The sequence below is a fragment of the Balaenoptera physalus genome (assembly GCF_965194825.1).
Source record: "Balaenoptera physalus genome assembly, chromosome: 14".
Classification (NCBI taxonomy): Eukaryota; Metazoa; Chordata; class Mammalia; order Artiodactyla; family Balaenopteridae; genus Balaenoptera; species Balaenoptera physalus.
Genome location: NC_138893.1, coordinates 66,363,329 through 66,382,462, shown reverse-complemented (window position 1 = coordinate 66,382,462; position 19,134 = coordinate 66,363,329).

Sequence of the window (19,134 nt, the reverse complement as noted above, 5' to 3'; positions counted from 1 at the left end):
TTTTATATGACACGAGAAACTTGTATACCTTAAGGGAAGCCTTGGAAAGACTACAGATAGATGAACATCTCACTGTGTATTTGGAAGAAATGGCAGAGAAATGTAGCTTAGAAATCATCAAATGCAGAGTTATTGAATATATGATTATATGCATATCTATTTATAGTGCATTACCTAAAGCATTACATATATATAGCATAGATAGATATTTACATATGTAAATATATGATGTATAAATATATAATAAACATATAGATAATATTGCATATAGACTTATAATAAACATATACAACATATAATATACCTTGCATTATATGACAATATATTATACAGTTATATATAACATAAATATCTTCCTATAGAGAGAAGAGATAGTGTATACATATATATTAATATATATAATGTCTTTATATATAAATAATAATGTCATATTGTTTGCAAATATCTTCTATTCAGTAGGTTGCCTTTTTGTTTTGTTGATGATTTCCTTCACTGTGCAAGAGCTTTTTAGTTTGATGTTGTCCCATTTGTTTTTTTTGGTTTTTGTTTCCCTCACCTGAGGAGACAAATCCAAAAAACATGTTGCTAAGAGTAGTGTCAAAGTGCATACTGCCTATGTTTTCTTCTAGGAGTTTTATGGTTTCATGTCTTACATTTAATTCTTTAATCCATGTTGATTTTCTTTTTGTATATGGTGACTGAAAATGGTCTAATTTCATTTTTTTTACATGTAGCTGTCCAGTTTTCTCAGCACCATTTACTGAAAAGGTTATCTTATCCCCATTGTGTATTCTTCCCTCCTTTGTCATAGATTAATTGGCCATATGTGCCTGGGGTTATTTCTGGGCTATTGGTTCAATTAATCTGTGGGTCTGTTTTTGTGCAGTAACACACTGTTTTGATTACTATAGCATTGTAGTATAGTTTGAAGTCAGGGAGCATGATACTCCTGCTTTGTTTTTCTTTTTCAAGATGGCTTTGGCTATTTCCAGTTTTCTGTGGTTCCATATACATTTTGGATTATTGTTCTGGTTTGTGAAAATACCATGGGTATTTTAGTAAGGATTGCATTGAATATGTAGATTTCCCTAGGTAATATGGACATTTTACCAATATTAATTCTTCTGATCCATGAGCATGGTGTATCTTCCTATTTATTTTTGTTTTCTTTACTTTCTTTCATCAGTGTCTCATAGTTTTCAGTGTTGTTCTGAACTCTTATCAGATGAATTAGTTATCTCTCTTTCATTAGTGTGTTTTTTTCTGGGGTTCTATCTTATTCTTTCATTTGGAACATATTTCTCTCATTTTGTTTGACTTTTTATGTTTGTCTCTATAAATTAGGTGAATCAGTTACCTCTCCCAATATTGAAGGTGTGTCCTTTTGCGGGAGGGTCCCTATGCAGACTGCATGTGCATAGACTTTGGAGGGAGGGCTGCAGCTTAAATGCGCATGGGCCAGGTCTTTTCCCAGGGCACACTGAGAATCACTACCTTGCGTGGGACTGGAGCCTGAGCCTGGCACCAGCCAGGGCTTCTCTCTGGGTTTGCCATGGGCCGCTGCTTTGTTGGGAGGTATTGGAGCTGGAGCCCAGCACAGGCTGGGACATGCTGGGGTTGTCTTGGCAGACAAGCTAGTGCACCAAGTGCTTTTTAATCTGCCGCCTATGTGCTGGGACTCAGAGTAAGTTTGTACCTTAGTCCTTTAAGAGTGGAGTCTTGGTTTCCTATAGCCCTCCTATTCTCCCTGTTGTAAGCCCTGCTGGTTTTTAAAACTGGTTAAGGGGGATTATTTTCCCAATGTTGGTCCCTAGGGTTGGGGTGCCTTACATGGGGCTTGAATCCCTTGCTCCTTAGGGAGGTTCTCTGAGGTTGTGATATCCCTTTTCACTTTTGGGTCACACACCAGGGATATGTGTCCTGACTAGATCACGTCTCTGACCCTTCTGCCTGTCTCAATGCATTTTTCTCTTTGCATTCATCATCTTAAAAGAGCCATTCTGCCAGCCTTCAGGTCATTCGCAGAGAGAGTTGTTCTATCTGTAGTCGTAGTTTGGTATGTCTGTGAGAGGAGGTGAGCTCAGGGTCTTCCTACTTTGCCATCTTGATCCTGCCTCCTGAGCTAGTTTATTTTAGATTATGTAGATTTAATCAATTTAAAATTAAGATTTATTTTGTGACTTGATACAATATTCATGTTTCTGTGTCACTTCAAATATTTCTAAATAAAATATTTACACTTACTGATGGAGGTGAGTATGGACCCTTTTTTTCTCTCATTCTACACATAATCATCTGGTATATTATTTTATTTAGTAATTAATTCATTAATCACCCCAAAGTATTTATTCATCATTCACTTTGTGGAAACCTTGCTCCAAAACCTAGGTCTATAATGGTTTTAAAAAAAGACACAGGTTGCCCATGTCTTTGTGTGTGTGTGTGTGTGTGTGTGTGTGTGTGTGTGTGTGTGTGTGCAGGGGTTTGTGCAAATATAACTTTTCTTTTTTTTTAAAAACTTTTTTGAATTTTATTTTATTTATTTTTTTATACAGCAGGTTCTTATTAGTCATCAATTTTATACACATCAGTGTATACATGTCAATCCCAATCGCCCAATTCTTCACACCACCATCCCCACCCACCCACGGCTTCCCCTCTTGGTGTCCATACATTTGTTCTCTACATCTGTGTCTCAACTTCTGCCCTGCAGACTGGTTCATCTGTACCAATTTTCTAGGTTCCACATACATGCGTTAATATACAATATTTGTTTTTCTCTTTCTGACTTACTTCACTCTGTATGACAGTCTCTAGATCCATCCACGTCTCAAAAAATGACTCAATTTCGTTCTTTTTATGGCTGAGGAATATTCCATTGTATATATGTACCACATCTTCTTTATCCATTCATCTGTCGATGGGCATTTAGGTTGCTTCCATGACCTGGCTATTGTAAATAGTGTGGCAATGAACATTGGGGTGCATGTGTCTTTTTGAATTATGGTTTTCTCTGGGTATATGCCCAGTAGTGGGATTGCTGGATCATATGGTAATTCTATTTTTAGTTTTCTAAGGAACCTCCATACTGATCTCCATAGTGGCTGTATCAATTTACATTCCCACCAACAGTGCAAGAGGGTTCCCTTTTCTCCACACCCTCTCCAGCATTTGTTGTTTGTAGATTTTCTCATGATGCCCATTCTAACTGGTGTGAGGTGATACCTCATTGCAGTTTTGATTTGCATTTCTGTAATAATTAGTGATGTTGAGCAGCTTTTCATGTGCTTCTTGGTCATCTGTATGTCGTCTTTGGAGAAATGTCTATTTAGGTCTTCTGCCCATTTTTGCATTGCGTTGGTTTTTTTTTTTTAATATTGAACTGCATGAGCTGTTTATATATTTTGGAGATTAATCCTTTGTCCATTGATTCGTTAGCAAATATTTTCTGCCATTCTGAGGGTTGTATTTTCATCTTGTTTGTAGTTTCTTTTGCTGTGCAAAAGCTTTTAAGTTTCATTAGGTCCCATTTGTTTACTTTTGTTTTTATTTCCATTACTGTAGGAGGTGGATCAAAAAAGATCTTGCTGTGATTTATGTCAAAGAGTGTTCTTCCTCTGTTTTCCTCTAAGAGTTTCATAGTGTCCAGTCTTACATTTAGGTCTCTAATCCATTTTGAGTTTATTTTTGTGTATGGTGTTAGGGAGTGTTCTAATTTCATTCTTTTACATGTAGCGGTCCAGTTTTCCCAGCACCACTTATTGAAGAGACTGTCTTTTCTCGATTGTATATCCTTGCCTCCTTTGTCATAGATTAGTTGACCATGGGTGTGTGGCTTTATCTCTGGGCTTTCTATCTTGTTCCATTGATCTATGTTTCTGTTTTTGTGCCAGTACCATACTGTCTTGATTACTGTAACTTTGTAGTATAGTCTGAAGTCAGGGAGTCTGATTCCTCCAGCTCCGTTTTTTTCCCTCAAGACTGGTTGGCTATTTGGGGTCTTTTGTGTCTCCATACAAATTTTAAAATATTTGTTCTAGGTCCGTAAAAACTGCCATTGGTAATTTGATAGGGATTGCATTGAATCTGTTGATTGCTTTGGGTAGTATATTCATTTTCACAATACTGATTCTTCCAATCCAAGAACATGGTATATCTCTCCATCTGTTGGTATCATCTTTAACTTCTTTCATCAGTGTCTTATAGTTTTCTGCATACAGGTCTTTTGTCTCCCTAGGTAGGTTTACTCCTAGGTATTTTATTCGTTTTGTTGCAATGGTAAATGGGAGTGTTCGCTTAATTTCTCTTTCAGATTTTTCATCAATAGTGTATAGGAATGCAAGAGATTTCTGTGCATTAATTTTGTATCCTGCAACTTTTACCAAATTCATTGATTAGCTCTAATAGTTTTCTGGTGGCACCTTTAGGATTCTCTATGTATAGTATCGTGTTATCTGCAAACAGTAACAGTTTTACTTCTTTTCTAATTTGTCTTCCTTTTCTTTCTTTTCCTTCTCTGATTGCTGTGGCTAGGACTTCAAAACTATGTTGAAAAATAGTGGTGAGAGTGGACATCCTTGTCTTTTTCCTGATCTTAGAGGAAATGGTTTCAGTTTTTCACCATTGAGAATGATGTTTGCTGTGGGTTTGTCATATATGGCCTTTATTATGTTGAGTTAGGTTCCCTCTATGCCCACTTTCTGGAGAGTTTTTATCATAAATTGGTGTTGAATTTTGTCAAAAGCTTTTTCTGCATCTATTGAGATGATCATATGGTTTTTATTCTTCAGTGTGTTAATATGGTGTGTCACATTGATTGATTTGCATATATTGAAGAATCCTTGCATCCCTGGGATAAGTCCCACTTGATCGTGGTGTATGATCCTTTTAATGTGCTGTTGGATTCTGTTTGCTAGTATTTTGTTGAGGATTTTTGCATCTATGTTCATCAGTGATATTGGCCTATAGTTTTCTTTCTTTGTGACATCTTTGTCTGGTTTTGGTATCAGGGCGATGGTGGCCTCACAGAAGGAGTTTGGGAGTGTTCCTTCCTCTGCAATATTTTGGAAGAGTTTGAGAAGGATGGGTGTTAGCTCTTCTCTACATGTTTGGTAGAATTCACCTGTGAAGCCATCTGATCCTGGACTTTTGTTTGTTGGAATATTTTTAATCACAGTTTCAATTTCATTACTTGTGATTGGTCTGTTCATATTTTCTGTTTCTTCCTGGTTCAGTCTTGGAAGGTTATGCCTTTCTAAAAATTTGTCCATTTCTTCCAGGTTGCCCATTTTATTGGCATAGAGTTGCTTGTAGTAGTCTCTTAGGGTGCTTTGTATTTCTGCGGTGTATGTTGTAACTTCTCCTTTTTCATTTCTAATTTTATTGATTTGAGTCCTCTCCCTCTTTTTCTTGATGAGTCTGACTAATGGTTTATCAATTTTGTTTATCTTCTCAAAGAACCAGCTTTTGGTTTTATTGATGTTTGCTATTGTTTTCTTTGTTTCTATTTCATTTATTTCTGCTCTGATCTTTATGATTTCTTTCCTTCTGCTAACTTTGGGTTTTGTTTGTTCTTCTTTCTCTAGTTCCTTTAGGTGTAAGACTAGATTGTTTATTTGAGATTTTTCTTGTTTCTTGAGATAGGCTTGTATAGCTATAAACTTCCCGCTTAGAACTGCTTTTGCTGCATCCCATAGGTTTTGGATTGTCGTGTTTTCATTGTCATTTGTCTCTAGGTATTTTTTTATTTCCTCTTTGACTTCTTCAGTGATCTCTTCATTATTTAGTAACGTATTGTTTAGCCTGCATGTTTTTGTGTTTTTTACGTTTTTTTCCCTGTAATTCGTTTCTAATCTCATAGCGTTGTGGTCAGAAAAGATGCTTGATATGATTTCAATTTTCTTAAATTTACTGAGGCTTGATTTGTGACCCAAGATGTGATCTATCCTGGAGAATGTTCCGTGTGCACTTGAGAAGAAAGTGTAATCTGCTGTTTTTGGATGGAATGTCCTATAAATATTCAATTAAATCTATCTGGTCTATTGTGTCATTTAAGGCTTCTTTTTCCTTATTTATTTTCATTTTGGATGATCTGTCCATTGGTGTAAGTGAGGTGTTAAAGTCCCCCACTATTATTGTGTTACTGTCGATTTCCTCTTTTATAGCTGTTAACAGTTGCCTTATGTACTGAGGTAATCCTATGTTGGGTGCATATATATTTATAATTGTTATATCTTCTTCTTGGATTGATCCTTTGATCATTATATAGTGTCCTTCTTTGTCTGTTGTAACATTCTTTATTTTAAAGTCTATTTTATCTGATATGAGTATTGCTACTCCAGCTTTCTTTTGATTTCCATTTTCAAAGAATATCTTTTTCCATCCCCTCACTTTCAGTCTGTATGTGTCCTTAGGTCTGAAGTGGGTCTCTTGTAGACAGCATATATATGGGTCTTGTTTTTGTATCCATTCAACAAGCCTGTGTCTTTTGGTTGGAGCATTTAATCCATTGACGTTTAAGGTAACTATCGATATGTATGTTCCTATGACCATTTTCTTAATTGTTTTGGGTTTGTTTTTGTAGGTCCTTTTCTTCTCTTGTGTTTCCCACTTAGAGAAGTTCCTTTAGCATTTGTTGTAGAGCTGGTGTGGTGGTGCTGAATTCTCTTAGCTTTTGCTTGTCTGTAAAGCTTTTGATTTCTCCATTGAATCTGAATGAGATCCTTGCCAGGTAGAGTAATCTTGGTTGTAGGTTCTTCCCTTTCATCACTTTAAGTATATCATGTCACTCCCTTCTGGCTTGTAGAGTTTCTGCTGAGAAATCAGCTGTTAACCTTACGGGAGTTCCCTTGTATGTTATTTTTCATTTTTCCCTTGCTGCTTTCAATAATTTTTCTTTGCCTTTAATTTTTGCCAGTTTGATTACTATGTGTATCGGAGTGTTTCTCCTTGGGTTTATCCTGTATGGGCCTTGCTGCGCTTCCTGGTCTAGGGTGGCTATTTCTTTTCCCATGTTTGGGAAATTTTCGACTATAATCTCTTCAAATATTTTCTCAGGTCCTTTCTCTCTCTCTCTTCTCCTTCTGGGACCCCTATAATGCGAATGTTGTTGTGTTTAATGTTGTCCCAGAGGTCTCTTAGGCTGTCTTCATTTCTTTTCATTCTTTTTTCTTTATTCTGTTCTGCAGCAGTGAATTCCACCATTCTGTCTTCTAGGTCACTTATCCGTTCTTCTGCCTCAGTTATTCTGCTATTGATTCCTTCTAATGTAGTTTTCATTTCAGTTATTGTATTGTTCCTCTCTGTTTGTTCTTTAATTTTTCTAGGTCTTTGTTAAACATTTCTTGCATCTTCTCGATCTTTGCCTCCATTGTTTTTCCGAGGTCCTGGATCATCTTCACTATCGTTATTCTGAATTCTTTTTCTGGAAGGTTGCCTATCTGCACTTCATCTAATTGTTTTTCTGGGCTTTTATCTTGTTCCTTCATCTGGTACATAGCCCTCTGCCTTTTCATCTTTTCTATCTTTCTGTGAATGTAGTTTTTGTTCCACAGGCTGCAGGATTGTAGTTCTTCTGTCTTCTGCTGTCTGCCCTCTGGTGGATGAGGCTCAGCCCTTGTCTTATGAGATGTTTTCATCCTGAAGAAGCCAGAATGTAAGCAAGAAATAGAAGTTCAGTTGCTATAAAGAAAGAGGATGCCAAGAAATCTATGGGGGGCAAATAATAAGGTGTTCTCTTCTTACTTGGCAGGTAACTGGCAGAGAAGGACATGCTTATTAAACAATATTTCAATTTATTCCTAAATGATAATTGAATATTTGCTAAATGAGAAGGTGAGGAATATTCCAGAGAGAAGAAACAGTTGGTTTGAATGCTCTGTTTCTGGAGAGAGTATAAAATATAACAGGTTGTGCCACAGTGAAAATTGGGGCAGAGAGTGAGAGGAGTTAAGGAGAAAGATGTGAAATAAAGTTTGGCTTGAATGAGGAAAACAAGGAAGGCCTGTTGACAGACACTTTAGTTGAGTACTGACATAAGAGGGCCTTGTAATCTATTGTAAGCTCAACAGGAAAGAACTAAGAAGTGATCAAAACCTTTTTTATATATTTCAAAAATCTTAAAATGTATATATATATCCACATTTTAACATCTCTGGAAATAGGATGCCACTTATAAGTGATAGCTTCTTTTAATCAATTATTTTTAATAAAGAAAGGTTAACATATTTAGCAAAATATCTATACACACTTTTTTTTTCTTTTTTAAAATTTATTTATTTATTTATTTATGGCTGTGTTGGGTCTTCGTTTCTGTGCAAGGGCTTTCTCTAGTTGCGGCAAGCGGGGACCACTCTTCATCGCGGTGCGCGGGCCTCTCATTATCGCGGCCTCTCTTGTTGCGGAGCACAGGCTCCAGACGCGCAGGCTCAGTAGTTGTGGCACACGGGCCTAGTTGCTCCGCGGCATGTGGGATCTTCCCAGACCAGGGCTCGAACCCATGTCTCCTGCATTGGCAGACAGATTCTCTACCACTGCACCACCAGGGAAGCCCCTATACACACTTCTATGTGACTTGATTTTTAAAATATTTTTTAAATTTTAGAACAGTTTTAGATATGGAAATATTGTGAAGGTAATATAGAGTTTCCAGATACTCCATACCTAGTTTCCACCATTATTAATACCTTACAAATGTACATGGTACATTTATTACAATTAATACTGTTCCAAATAATGTATTTCTCCAAGATTATGGAACTAGATCTAAGCATCTTGTTTAGAGCACAAGCTCTTGTGAGACTGTGCTGCCTTTGTTTAAGGCCTGTTTCTGACACTTATCAGTTTTGTAAATTTGGAAAATCATTCCATATCTCTGAAGATAAAAATAATAGCAACTGCACAAGCTTGTTATGGAAATTATTGAGATGATGTATACAGATTTTTTTTTTAAATGTGATGATCCATTTGTTTATTTATTTACTTATTTATTTATTTATGGCTGTGTTATGTCTTCGTTTCTGTGCGAGGGCTTTCTCTAGTTACGGCAAGTGGGGGCCACTCTTCATTGTGGTGCGCCGGCCTCTCACTATTGCAGCCTCTCTTGTTGCGGAGCACAAGCTCTAGATGCGCAGGCTCAGTAATTGTGGCTCACGGGCCTAGTTGCTCCGTGGCATGTGGGATCTTCCCAGACCAGGGCTCGAACCCGTGTCCCCTGCATTGGCAGGCAGACTCTCAACCACTGTGCCACCAGGGAAGCCCAAGATGATGTATACAGATTTCTTAGCATACTACTTGGAACACTTGCCATTGATCAATAATTCTTAAGTATTATTATCTCAGTTGTTACCACATGAGCAGTTTAAATTGTACATAAGAATATAGGTCCTTTCATTTGGGTTGATGAGCAGTAAAATGGATTACTGAAGAATTTGAGGATTTTATTTTTCTTGCAATGCGTCTGAAAATCCCAACGGCATGTTTGCTTATGGTGGATTGGATGTGTTCCTTCCTTAAACTAAGCATTCATATTCTGAAATAAGTTGTCATAATTCAAAGGGAAGTTGATCAGTTTCTAGACTGAAGTTTATTTTTTTCTTCTAAAAAATCATGTTTAATACTTCATGAAATAAGAGAAACATCAAACGTAATAAAATGTGAAAAGATTTACATCAGGCTGTAGAATAGGAATAAATATGCAAGACAAGAAAAATAATAAATATTAAGACACATGGAATTTAAACTAATATAACAAATAATTTACCAAAGAAGCAAGCTTTGAATTAAATTCCTGAAAGGAACAAAGCTAAAGGTCCGTTAGTGATGCTAGCTGATATGACATCAGCAAAGTCTTCATACAAGATTGACATTTGGGCCTGCACTTGTGCTGTTGCTATCATCATGGGAAGAACATACCCATGCTACCCTGCTAGTTCCAAGTAGAGGTTGAAATACATTTTGAGCCAACCTTTATGAACGGAGCTATCTCAGCTGGGCCAGACCTACACTGACCGATCTACAGATGATCCAGAGACACATGAATTAAATAAATAATTATTGTTGAATACCAGTAAAATTTTGTGATTATTTCTACACAATAGCTAACTGATGTATCAGACAACATTTTCTATTAAAAAAAGTATTAATCATCCTAGTATCAATAGTATTACCCCAACATCTAAGAGTATTTGGGCTTCAAAGTTATTAGAGAGGAGGCTAAAGCCCCAAACAAAATCTAAAGTATAAGGTAAATGGAACTTAAAATCCTGCTTTTGAAAGAGTGTTAAAATTCCATATTTGAAAATTTTCTTATCTTCATTTTGTGGTGAAATATATACCACCTCAACTAACTATACTGTTAATAAACAGAGACAAATAATTTATAACCTGTTTCTTTTTCATTCTATTTGTTTTCAAATTTTTTTTAGCATTTTAAGAGAAAAACTAATTTTTGTAATGAGAATGTAGATAGGTAAATGGAATTAGTGTGAAAACTTTATATCAATAAATCTGATAAGCTGAATTGGCAAATCCTTAAAAGACAAATTTTAATAAACAAATTTGGCAGTAAAAGAAAGTCTAAATAGACCTATGGACAATTAAATAAATTTACTTTGAATTAAAAACCTTTTCACAATGAAAACCCTAAGCCAAGAAGTCTTTACTGATGAATTCTATCAATGATTTTTGAAAGAAATAATATCATACATACCTCTTTTGAATAATACAGAAGAAAGGAACTCTTCCCAGCTGATTTTAGAAATTTTGCATTATTCTGATATCAGAACTAGTCAAAGATATTATGAAATAAAACAAATAAAACACAAACAAATATCTCTCATGAGCATACAATGTAAAAATCCTCTGGCTTGTATAATTTCCAATGAGAAGTCTATTATCAATCTTATCTTTGTTTCTCTGTACATGTGTCTTTTTTCACTGGTTGCTTTTAAGGTCTCTTTTTACTGGTTTTCAGAAATTTGGTTATAAATATAGCAATATATGAAAACATAATGGATATAAACCAAGTAGAGTTTCTCCCAGGAATGCAAGGAGAATTTAACTTTCCAAAATTTGTTAGCAGGCCAGAATGAAGAGAGACTGGATTATTCTCCTACAGTAAACAACTGAAAAAAATAGAATAAAATATATGAAAGAGTACTTTTCTGACATTGGACAGAAGGCTGTGGGCTGAGAGAAAGTTAACAAAGATGGTGACCCTGTGATTGTACCATCTTGTTTTCTGGGTCAGTTTCCAGGCCACATCACCAGAAAGGGAAACCCAACCAAGACTCAGTTGTCTCACTAACGTAAGGAGACACAAATTGCTATTTGAGGCCAAACCAGCTACAATTGGCAGGCTCATATCAAATGGTGAAACTGTAAAAAGAAAGAGCTCCAGAGATTGGGAGAGGGGTCCACTGGACTCTTTGACTGAGGACTGAGCTGTGCATGCATAAGCAGAAACAACCTTTTATTCCTTTACTACCATTTATCATCATTTGGTGGAAGCAGAAATAAGTATATATGCTTATTTTGCCATGTTTTACAAAATAGGTGCTTTCAGTTTAAAACATTTTTGAAAGAGTGATTTAAAATAAAAGCAAGCTAAATCAAATTGTAGGAGCAAAAAAGAAAAATATTAAGCACACTGAATAAATTCATCATTATGGTTAAGCTTTAAATTTTAATTTGATATTCAAAGGAAGTAAATGGAAAAATAAATTTTACCTGTTTCTTAAAAATTTGAGATATGTGTAAAATGAGGGAGAAAGGGAGGGGAGGAAGTGAGAGAGAATGAATTGCTTAGCGTTTTTCTTGGGCTTATCAGGATATTAAAGCCACATGATTTTTATTTTGATCAAATCTTACTAATGGTAACCCCAGAACATTCAGTCTTATTAGGCTACAAAAATATGATTTTTAAATATTTGATATATTTTAGATTATTTACATTAGAGAATAAGAAATGCATTTCTGTAATATGTTTTATGATAGGAGACAGTTGTTTTATGCTGGATCATAATTCTCCTATCAGAATTTTTAAATACAGGAAGTCATTAAGTGGCAAACCTTAGAAATATCCACTAATAGCATGCCCCTGAATTATTCCTTGCCATCTGTGGCAGATTATGAATGTTTCTTAATATAATCCATTTGTATTGCTGCTATTGATCAATAAAGATTGTTTTCTACTCCCTAAATCAACATAGATATAAACAATTCATCTAATAATTTAGTCACCTTACATAATGAGTTTGGATCATGCAGAATAAAGACTATTTTTCTTACTGTTTCCCTTTTACATCTTCTATTTAAAACATAGCTGCCAAAGTAGTTGGTTGCTATGGTAAGACTAATTACTTTTAATGACCGAGAAAGTCTATGACTAACCTTGCTGTTGGGTGTGTCAAAGAAAAATGTGCTTTAATTCGTCTTGTGGTTATTTTCTTCTAGCTGAATGTGTTTCCTTTCTCAATATGAAGGTTAGAGCTAGAGATAGGTTACATTTCATTGAAAAACATCTAGTAATTGGTGCAGGGATGTGGTAACATGGAGACTTGTCAAATAGTCACAAAAAGAAGTAGCAGCAAAGGAAACCTTTCTTCCTCTGAATTGAGTATAATTCATCATCACAAACCCATCAAGAATGATTTGCTCACAGGAAATCAATGTGAATTTAAGTCCTTACATCCTTAGCCTCACATTCACTCTATCTCTCAGGATTTAAATAAATTATTTGGGACTAAGGGAGATATATTGTGCCAAAACTTAAGAAAATTAAACATGAGTCTGACCTCAGTCTTTTCAACTCAGGAATTTGTTTTTTTATAATGGCATAAAGAGACAGTTTTGGAAAGATCATCATGCTTTGTTTTGATATCTAATTAAAAAGAAAATAAACATGCACAAGAGTTGTCATGCTAATTGAATTGATTTGAGTTTTCTCTTTATAACAAGGACAAGAATTTGTGCATTGACCTGTGTATAGTTTCTTTAAGAAATGTCTGACACATGATTAGGTGTTATGAATTATTGTAAAATAAATGAAAAATCAAATTGAGAATTGAATTGACATTTTTTGGATAAAAAATTGTCATTTTTTGTTCCTGCTGATAATTGTCTCCTGTGATCATCAGGTTTAACTATGTTCAATGAATCTAATTACAGAAAATATTAATCTAGAAATGATTTCTAATAATTTGTAGAAAATCTTTAAAAGAGTAAACTGTCCTTACTAATTTAATAAGATTTTATGTTTGTCATAAACCAATTTTATTGAAAAATTGCAAAGAAATGAATATATTGTCATTCAATTCAAAAATATAAGTAACACAATAAAAATATATATTTAAAAATATAAAAATGAGCAATACATGAATAAATTAAGAAGCACTTCTCCAAAGGAGATATACAATGAGTAATGTGATGTCCAACTTTATTGGTCATTTGAAAGTTATCTGAAATTAAAATACACAGCCACTAGAATGGCTAAAATATAAAACAATTTTATAAACTAAATACTGTAAAGAATATTGAGAAATAAGAGCACATATACTGCTTTTGGAATCAAAGTAGTTCGATGTAATTTGATGAATTTGGGAAATTGTTTGGTAGTACTAGGAAGCTATATATATAGTTATAAAACCAATGGCCTAGCAATTCCGTTCCTTTATCTAAAAGAAGTGCATATATTTTTTCCTCAAGATACATAAATCAGTGTTAATAATAGTGCTATTTGTAGTAGTCGAAACTTGGGAACCATGGAAGACCAATCAAGAGAAAATTCATAAAAAATGGTGATGTATTCATGGAACGAAATATCATATAGCAATAAGAATGAATTGACTACAACTTCATTCTGCAGTATGGGTGATCTCACATAGTACTGAGTGACAGAAGTCAGACACAAAATTCTGTACTCTACTATTACACCTGTATGAAGTTCAGATGATTGCAAGTCTAATCCATGATTAAAAATCAGGATAATATTGGTTACCCTTTTAGGGAAGTAAACTAGTAGGAAACACAACAGTGGCTACTGTAATGCTAAGAAATGTCCAATACCTGATTTGGGTGCTGTACAGTTATGCTTTATTAACTTTTCTGTATTTATGTCATGTGTCACTCAAAGGCTAAAAAATACTAGCATACATCTTGCAACAGGAAAGCTGGCAATGTCTGCATTACAAATATTTATATTCTCAATATCAACATCTTTGTTCCTGAGCACAAGTTCCTGTGCCCAATGCATAGTGAGGCCAAACAAACCAAAATGTCAAAATTTGGAGCAGAGAAAATTTATTGCAGGGCCAAGCAAGGAGAATGGGTGGCTCGTGGTAAAAACACCTAAACTCTCCAATGGTTTTCAGGGAAAAGTTTTTATAGGCAAAATTTGGGATGAGGGCTTCAGGGTGTGTGGTTTTCTTCTGATTGGTTGGTGGTGAGGTAACAGGGTGGTGCTCCAGGAATCTTGTGCTCAGCCTGAATTTACTATCCACCACCTGGGTGGGGGGCCTTAGTTCCTGTAGAAGAACTCAAAGATATTATTATGTATATTCCTTCAGGAGGAAACAGGACCTTACCCTGTCCCTGCACTGTTTCTTGACTGCTCCTGCTTTGCTTCTGCATTCCCTCCTCTCCCTAATTAGTACCTGAATCTGCTCTTTAGCACTCAGGGAAGATCTAGGAGGCTGAAGCCTATTTTCTACGAATAAGAAACGAGGGACACAGAGAGGATTTGTACCTGGGAAGGCCCTACAGAGTCCTGCTCAGTTTCATCTTCACAAGAAGCATGAATGAGACAATGAATTACATAATGCCCTTTAATTAGATTGACTGCATTAATGTTATTATTAAACTTCAAATGAATTTTAAAATGCTATTGTTCTGCTCACCATTATCTCTGTATATGGCATGAAATGCTCTACAATATGGCAGTTTATATTGACTGTGGCAGGAAAATAAGATGCAAACAACTCACTCTGTTTAATATCTGATATACAAACCTTTCTTGTGCCCAATATTCATCCCAACTAGTCATTTTATCTTAACTTATAGATAGTTGACTACAAGTAAATTGTGGAAGGCTGAATTGTACACTCTGTTGATTAATGTACTAGGTGTACTCAGTGAATTATATAGTTGTAGTAAGTTGGGTAAAGCTGAATTGTTTGTGATGGTCATAGTTTCATGATTTTGTTTGTGTTATACATAGTTCATTTTCAATACCAGAAGCTGGAAATTCTTAATTCTGTGGGTCAAATTTGGTCACAGTCACACACACATACAGGTACACACACACACACACACACACACACACACACACACACACGGAGATATATATGTGCCCCTCAGTGTGAGGTAGGCTTTAAAAATGGAATTAAAAAATAAATTTAAAGATAGTTGTTTCCTATTTTAAAAATCTATATTTTTGGCTTCTCTAGACTTTCAAGCAACCTTAGACCCATGACAAGGAGATGTTAGATAAGAATAAAGCCTGCCACTTTAAAAAGAGACATGTGAATTCCAGTTCAAAATAATCTCCAGTATCACTTTATTCCAACATTCCTCAGCATTGGTTTCCAGTATAGGCTGAATTCGTCATTTTTATTTTTTGCTATTCTTAGAGTAGAAAAATATTTGTCTATCACCAAATATTTAAAGAAAAATAAAATTTAGAGTTTTATGTTTCAAGGAAATTGGGTGAGAGCCTATCATCTCGTTTTTTTAATTTCCGCGTTTAACATGAAGACAAATTGTTACAAGCCTACATCATCAATGATCTGCATGTATGCTAGAGATGGCTGCATTTGTTATTCTTCTAAACAAAGCTCCTATTGTATTTTTCTCCAATGAAGCCCTTCAGTATTTTTATGGAATTAATACCTTTATGGAGTACCTTGCAAGGGACTCATATATAATATTCTATCGCTGTATTTATTAAGGAAGTAAATATATCTAAGAGAAGATGGGATGGTAAAAAGGTCCCCATGAAAAGATGGAGAATGGATGGATATTTAGATCAACTCCAAGACCCAGGTAGGGAAAATAGAAACATACAGTGACACTTCTGCTTTGCAATTTTACCTAAATTTGCCTTAATGAAAAAGGAGAGTCTTTTTTTATGGGTTGTCTGGAACACGTGAGAAAGAGTTTTGTGTACACAGGAAGTAAGGCCAAAATAAATTTTTCCTTTAGTCTATCTGGTGAGTCTGAGAAATGGCAGTCCCTTTTCAGTCCACTATTTCCACTATTTGTATAAAAACATATTTTTGCAAAGGTTTTTCTCTGACATGATTATTGCCTAAACCAATTGATGGTATTCATTTGTTTTGGAGTCATAAATGTGTCATATTTCTGTGCTTTGGGATTCTTTATTATAAACCTTAAAGAAAAATAATCTTAGATCTACACAGATTGGGAAGTTATTGAGCTCTGACTAATTTTGTCAAGAACTGGCTTTAACCACATGCTGTTTTATGATTTATGCCACTTTCAGCATAGTAACACAATAGGGCCTAATTTTAAAATACTTTTTCAGTGGTGTTCAACAAAAAGCATGAGCCAAAGAAAAGTGCCTTTGTTTCTGATGGGCTGTTGGAGTTAAGTGAATATATTGCAAATCGATTAAAATGCAGTGTTCTTTGATGGTTGATTACTTACTGTTATACTGTGTTTAAACTTTGCCCAGGGCTACTAAGCAAACAGAGTAAATACACCCAGGTCTCATTTAGGTCTTTATACCTCATGTCAGTTATTTTCCTGTTAGTATTTTGGATTCTTTTGCATTATCTGAGAAAAGAATAGAATCCACAATGACACTGAAATACAAAGAAGAAGTTTTCCTTCTATGTACCTCTTTGTTTAGATTCCAGCAAGGAGAAAAACAAACAATTGTTACTAAAGACAAAACTTACATTCAAAATAAAAGCTGCTACTTCAACAGAGAGAACAATGAAAAGCTGTGGTGGTGGTAGAGATATTTACTATTTCTGGATCAAAAACAGTCATTTGCTGGCTTTGACTGAAGTGTGGGGAAAGCATGAGCCTGGTGTGTGTAGTGAATTCAGATTTAAACTCAATCAAAACAAAGTAACACCAGTTCCTCCAAAGATCATTCCAGACTGGTTACTTGAGGGATCCTTCTAAATTAGCAGAAATCCCATCTGGTACCAGTGCTTTATTTTGGACATATCTCTTAGGTAGGATAAGGCTCAGAGCACAAAGCATTTGGTTAATTACAGGGATGGAGGAGATATGGGGATATATGTATCTGTATAGCTGATTCACTTTGTTATAAAGCAGAAACTAACACACCATTGTAAAGCAATTATACTCCAATAAAGATAAAAAAAAGAATTACAGGGCTAGGAAGAGAAAACTCACTCAAGATGTATTTAGTTTCTCATTATCCTTGTGAATATACCAATAAAAAAAGTAAAACTTATTAAGAGGGCTTCCCTGGTGGCGCAGTGGTTGAGAATCTGCCTGCCAATGCAGGGGGCGCGGGTTCGAGCCCTGGTCTGGGAAGATCCCACATGCCGCGGAGCAACTAGGCCCGTGAGCCACAACTACTGAGCCTGCGCGTCTGGAGCCTGTGCTCCACAACAAGAGAGGCCGCGATAGCGAGAGGCCTGCACACCGCGATGAAGAGTGGCCCCCGCTTGCCGCAACTAGAGAAAGCCCTCGCACAGAAACGAAGACCCAACACAGCCAAAAATAAATAAATAAATTAATTAATTAAAAAAAAAAAAGGCGACTGTTGTAATGACTTAAAATTCTTAAAAAAAAAAAACTTATTAAGAATTTTATAACACTCAGTATAGTGTCAAATGGGCACACTTGTAGCTTGAATATTTTGTTGTTTATTCATTGGTTCACCTGTTTAGGGCAAGGCAGTGTTCTGCAAATTCTCTATCTTCTACTTGGTCCTTTTTCTGCCTCTCTGACTCTTGGAGTGGTGGTTGTGTATTTAGTCCCATTAGTAATGCACCAGCTTCTGCAGTACATCTGTACAACTAAGGACTGAGGCAAATACAGTTGAAACAGGTTTCAGTCCATCCATGTGTACTTCATCTCAAGTATACAGATTCTAGCTTGTCCTTTTTTTCTTTCCCAATTTATATCCATCTCCTCTTCTGTCCTGTCCTGTGGATTTCAAGCCTGAACATCAGTCCTGAAGACACCAAGTTTAAGTTTACAGAGACTGTGTAATCAGTTCACACAATTGCCTAAGGTCAAATATCTCTATAACCACAGACATACACAACACAGGTGTGCATGTATGTGTACACATGTTCATATGCACATACACACATATATACATATGCTCATATACCTATTAATATGTATGTGTATATATCTGTAGGCACAAATATACACATATTTAAAAACTGCAACAGTAAGTGCTATTTTATTAAAATTTTTTCATTTACATTTAACTTGTATTAATTTTCATGTTGTTACCAATGTTATGGGAAAAATATTTGCAAGTTCAGGCACATACTCTATATCTTTCATTTCTTTCTCTGAAACAATGGCTAGGGATGTTTTTATTCCACGTAGGTTCATGTCCAGTTAGTATCTTTGTTACCTTTTTGTCAGTTGTCTACCCCAAATGCAATCAAATGTAAGGTGCGGACAACTCTGGTTAGTAACAGCATCTTTTAAAATAGCAAGCTTTCAGGCACTGTTGCAAATGTGTCATCCTGATAGGCAATGAATGATGGTCATGCTAAAATCAAATACAACTGTACTCTTAATTTTTCAGTACTTGATTACTCATTGTATCACTATATTATCATAGCAATCTAGTAATTTAGATGATACAACCATTATCATCCCTGACATACACATGAGAAGGCTGAGGCAGGGAATGTAAAGGGATTGTCCAAGATCATTAAGGTACTAGAAAACATGAAATATGAGCAGAGTTATCTTCATTTTCAGTTTAATCTCTTTCATTTCAGAATACTATCCATAAAAGTTGAATATCATTTTTCTAATGTCACCTTGGTTTTGTGTGAGGTTGTACGCTTTTTAATCTGATTATCTTTAAAATTACATTCATGATCAAGTGATGATGTATATTTGAAATCATCAATGATGCATTCAAAATAAAGATTGAGATATTCA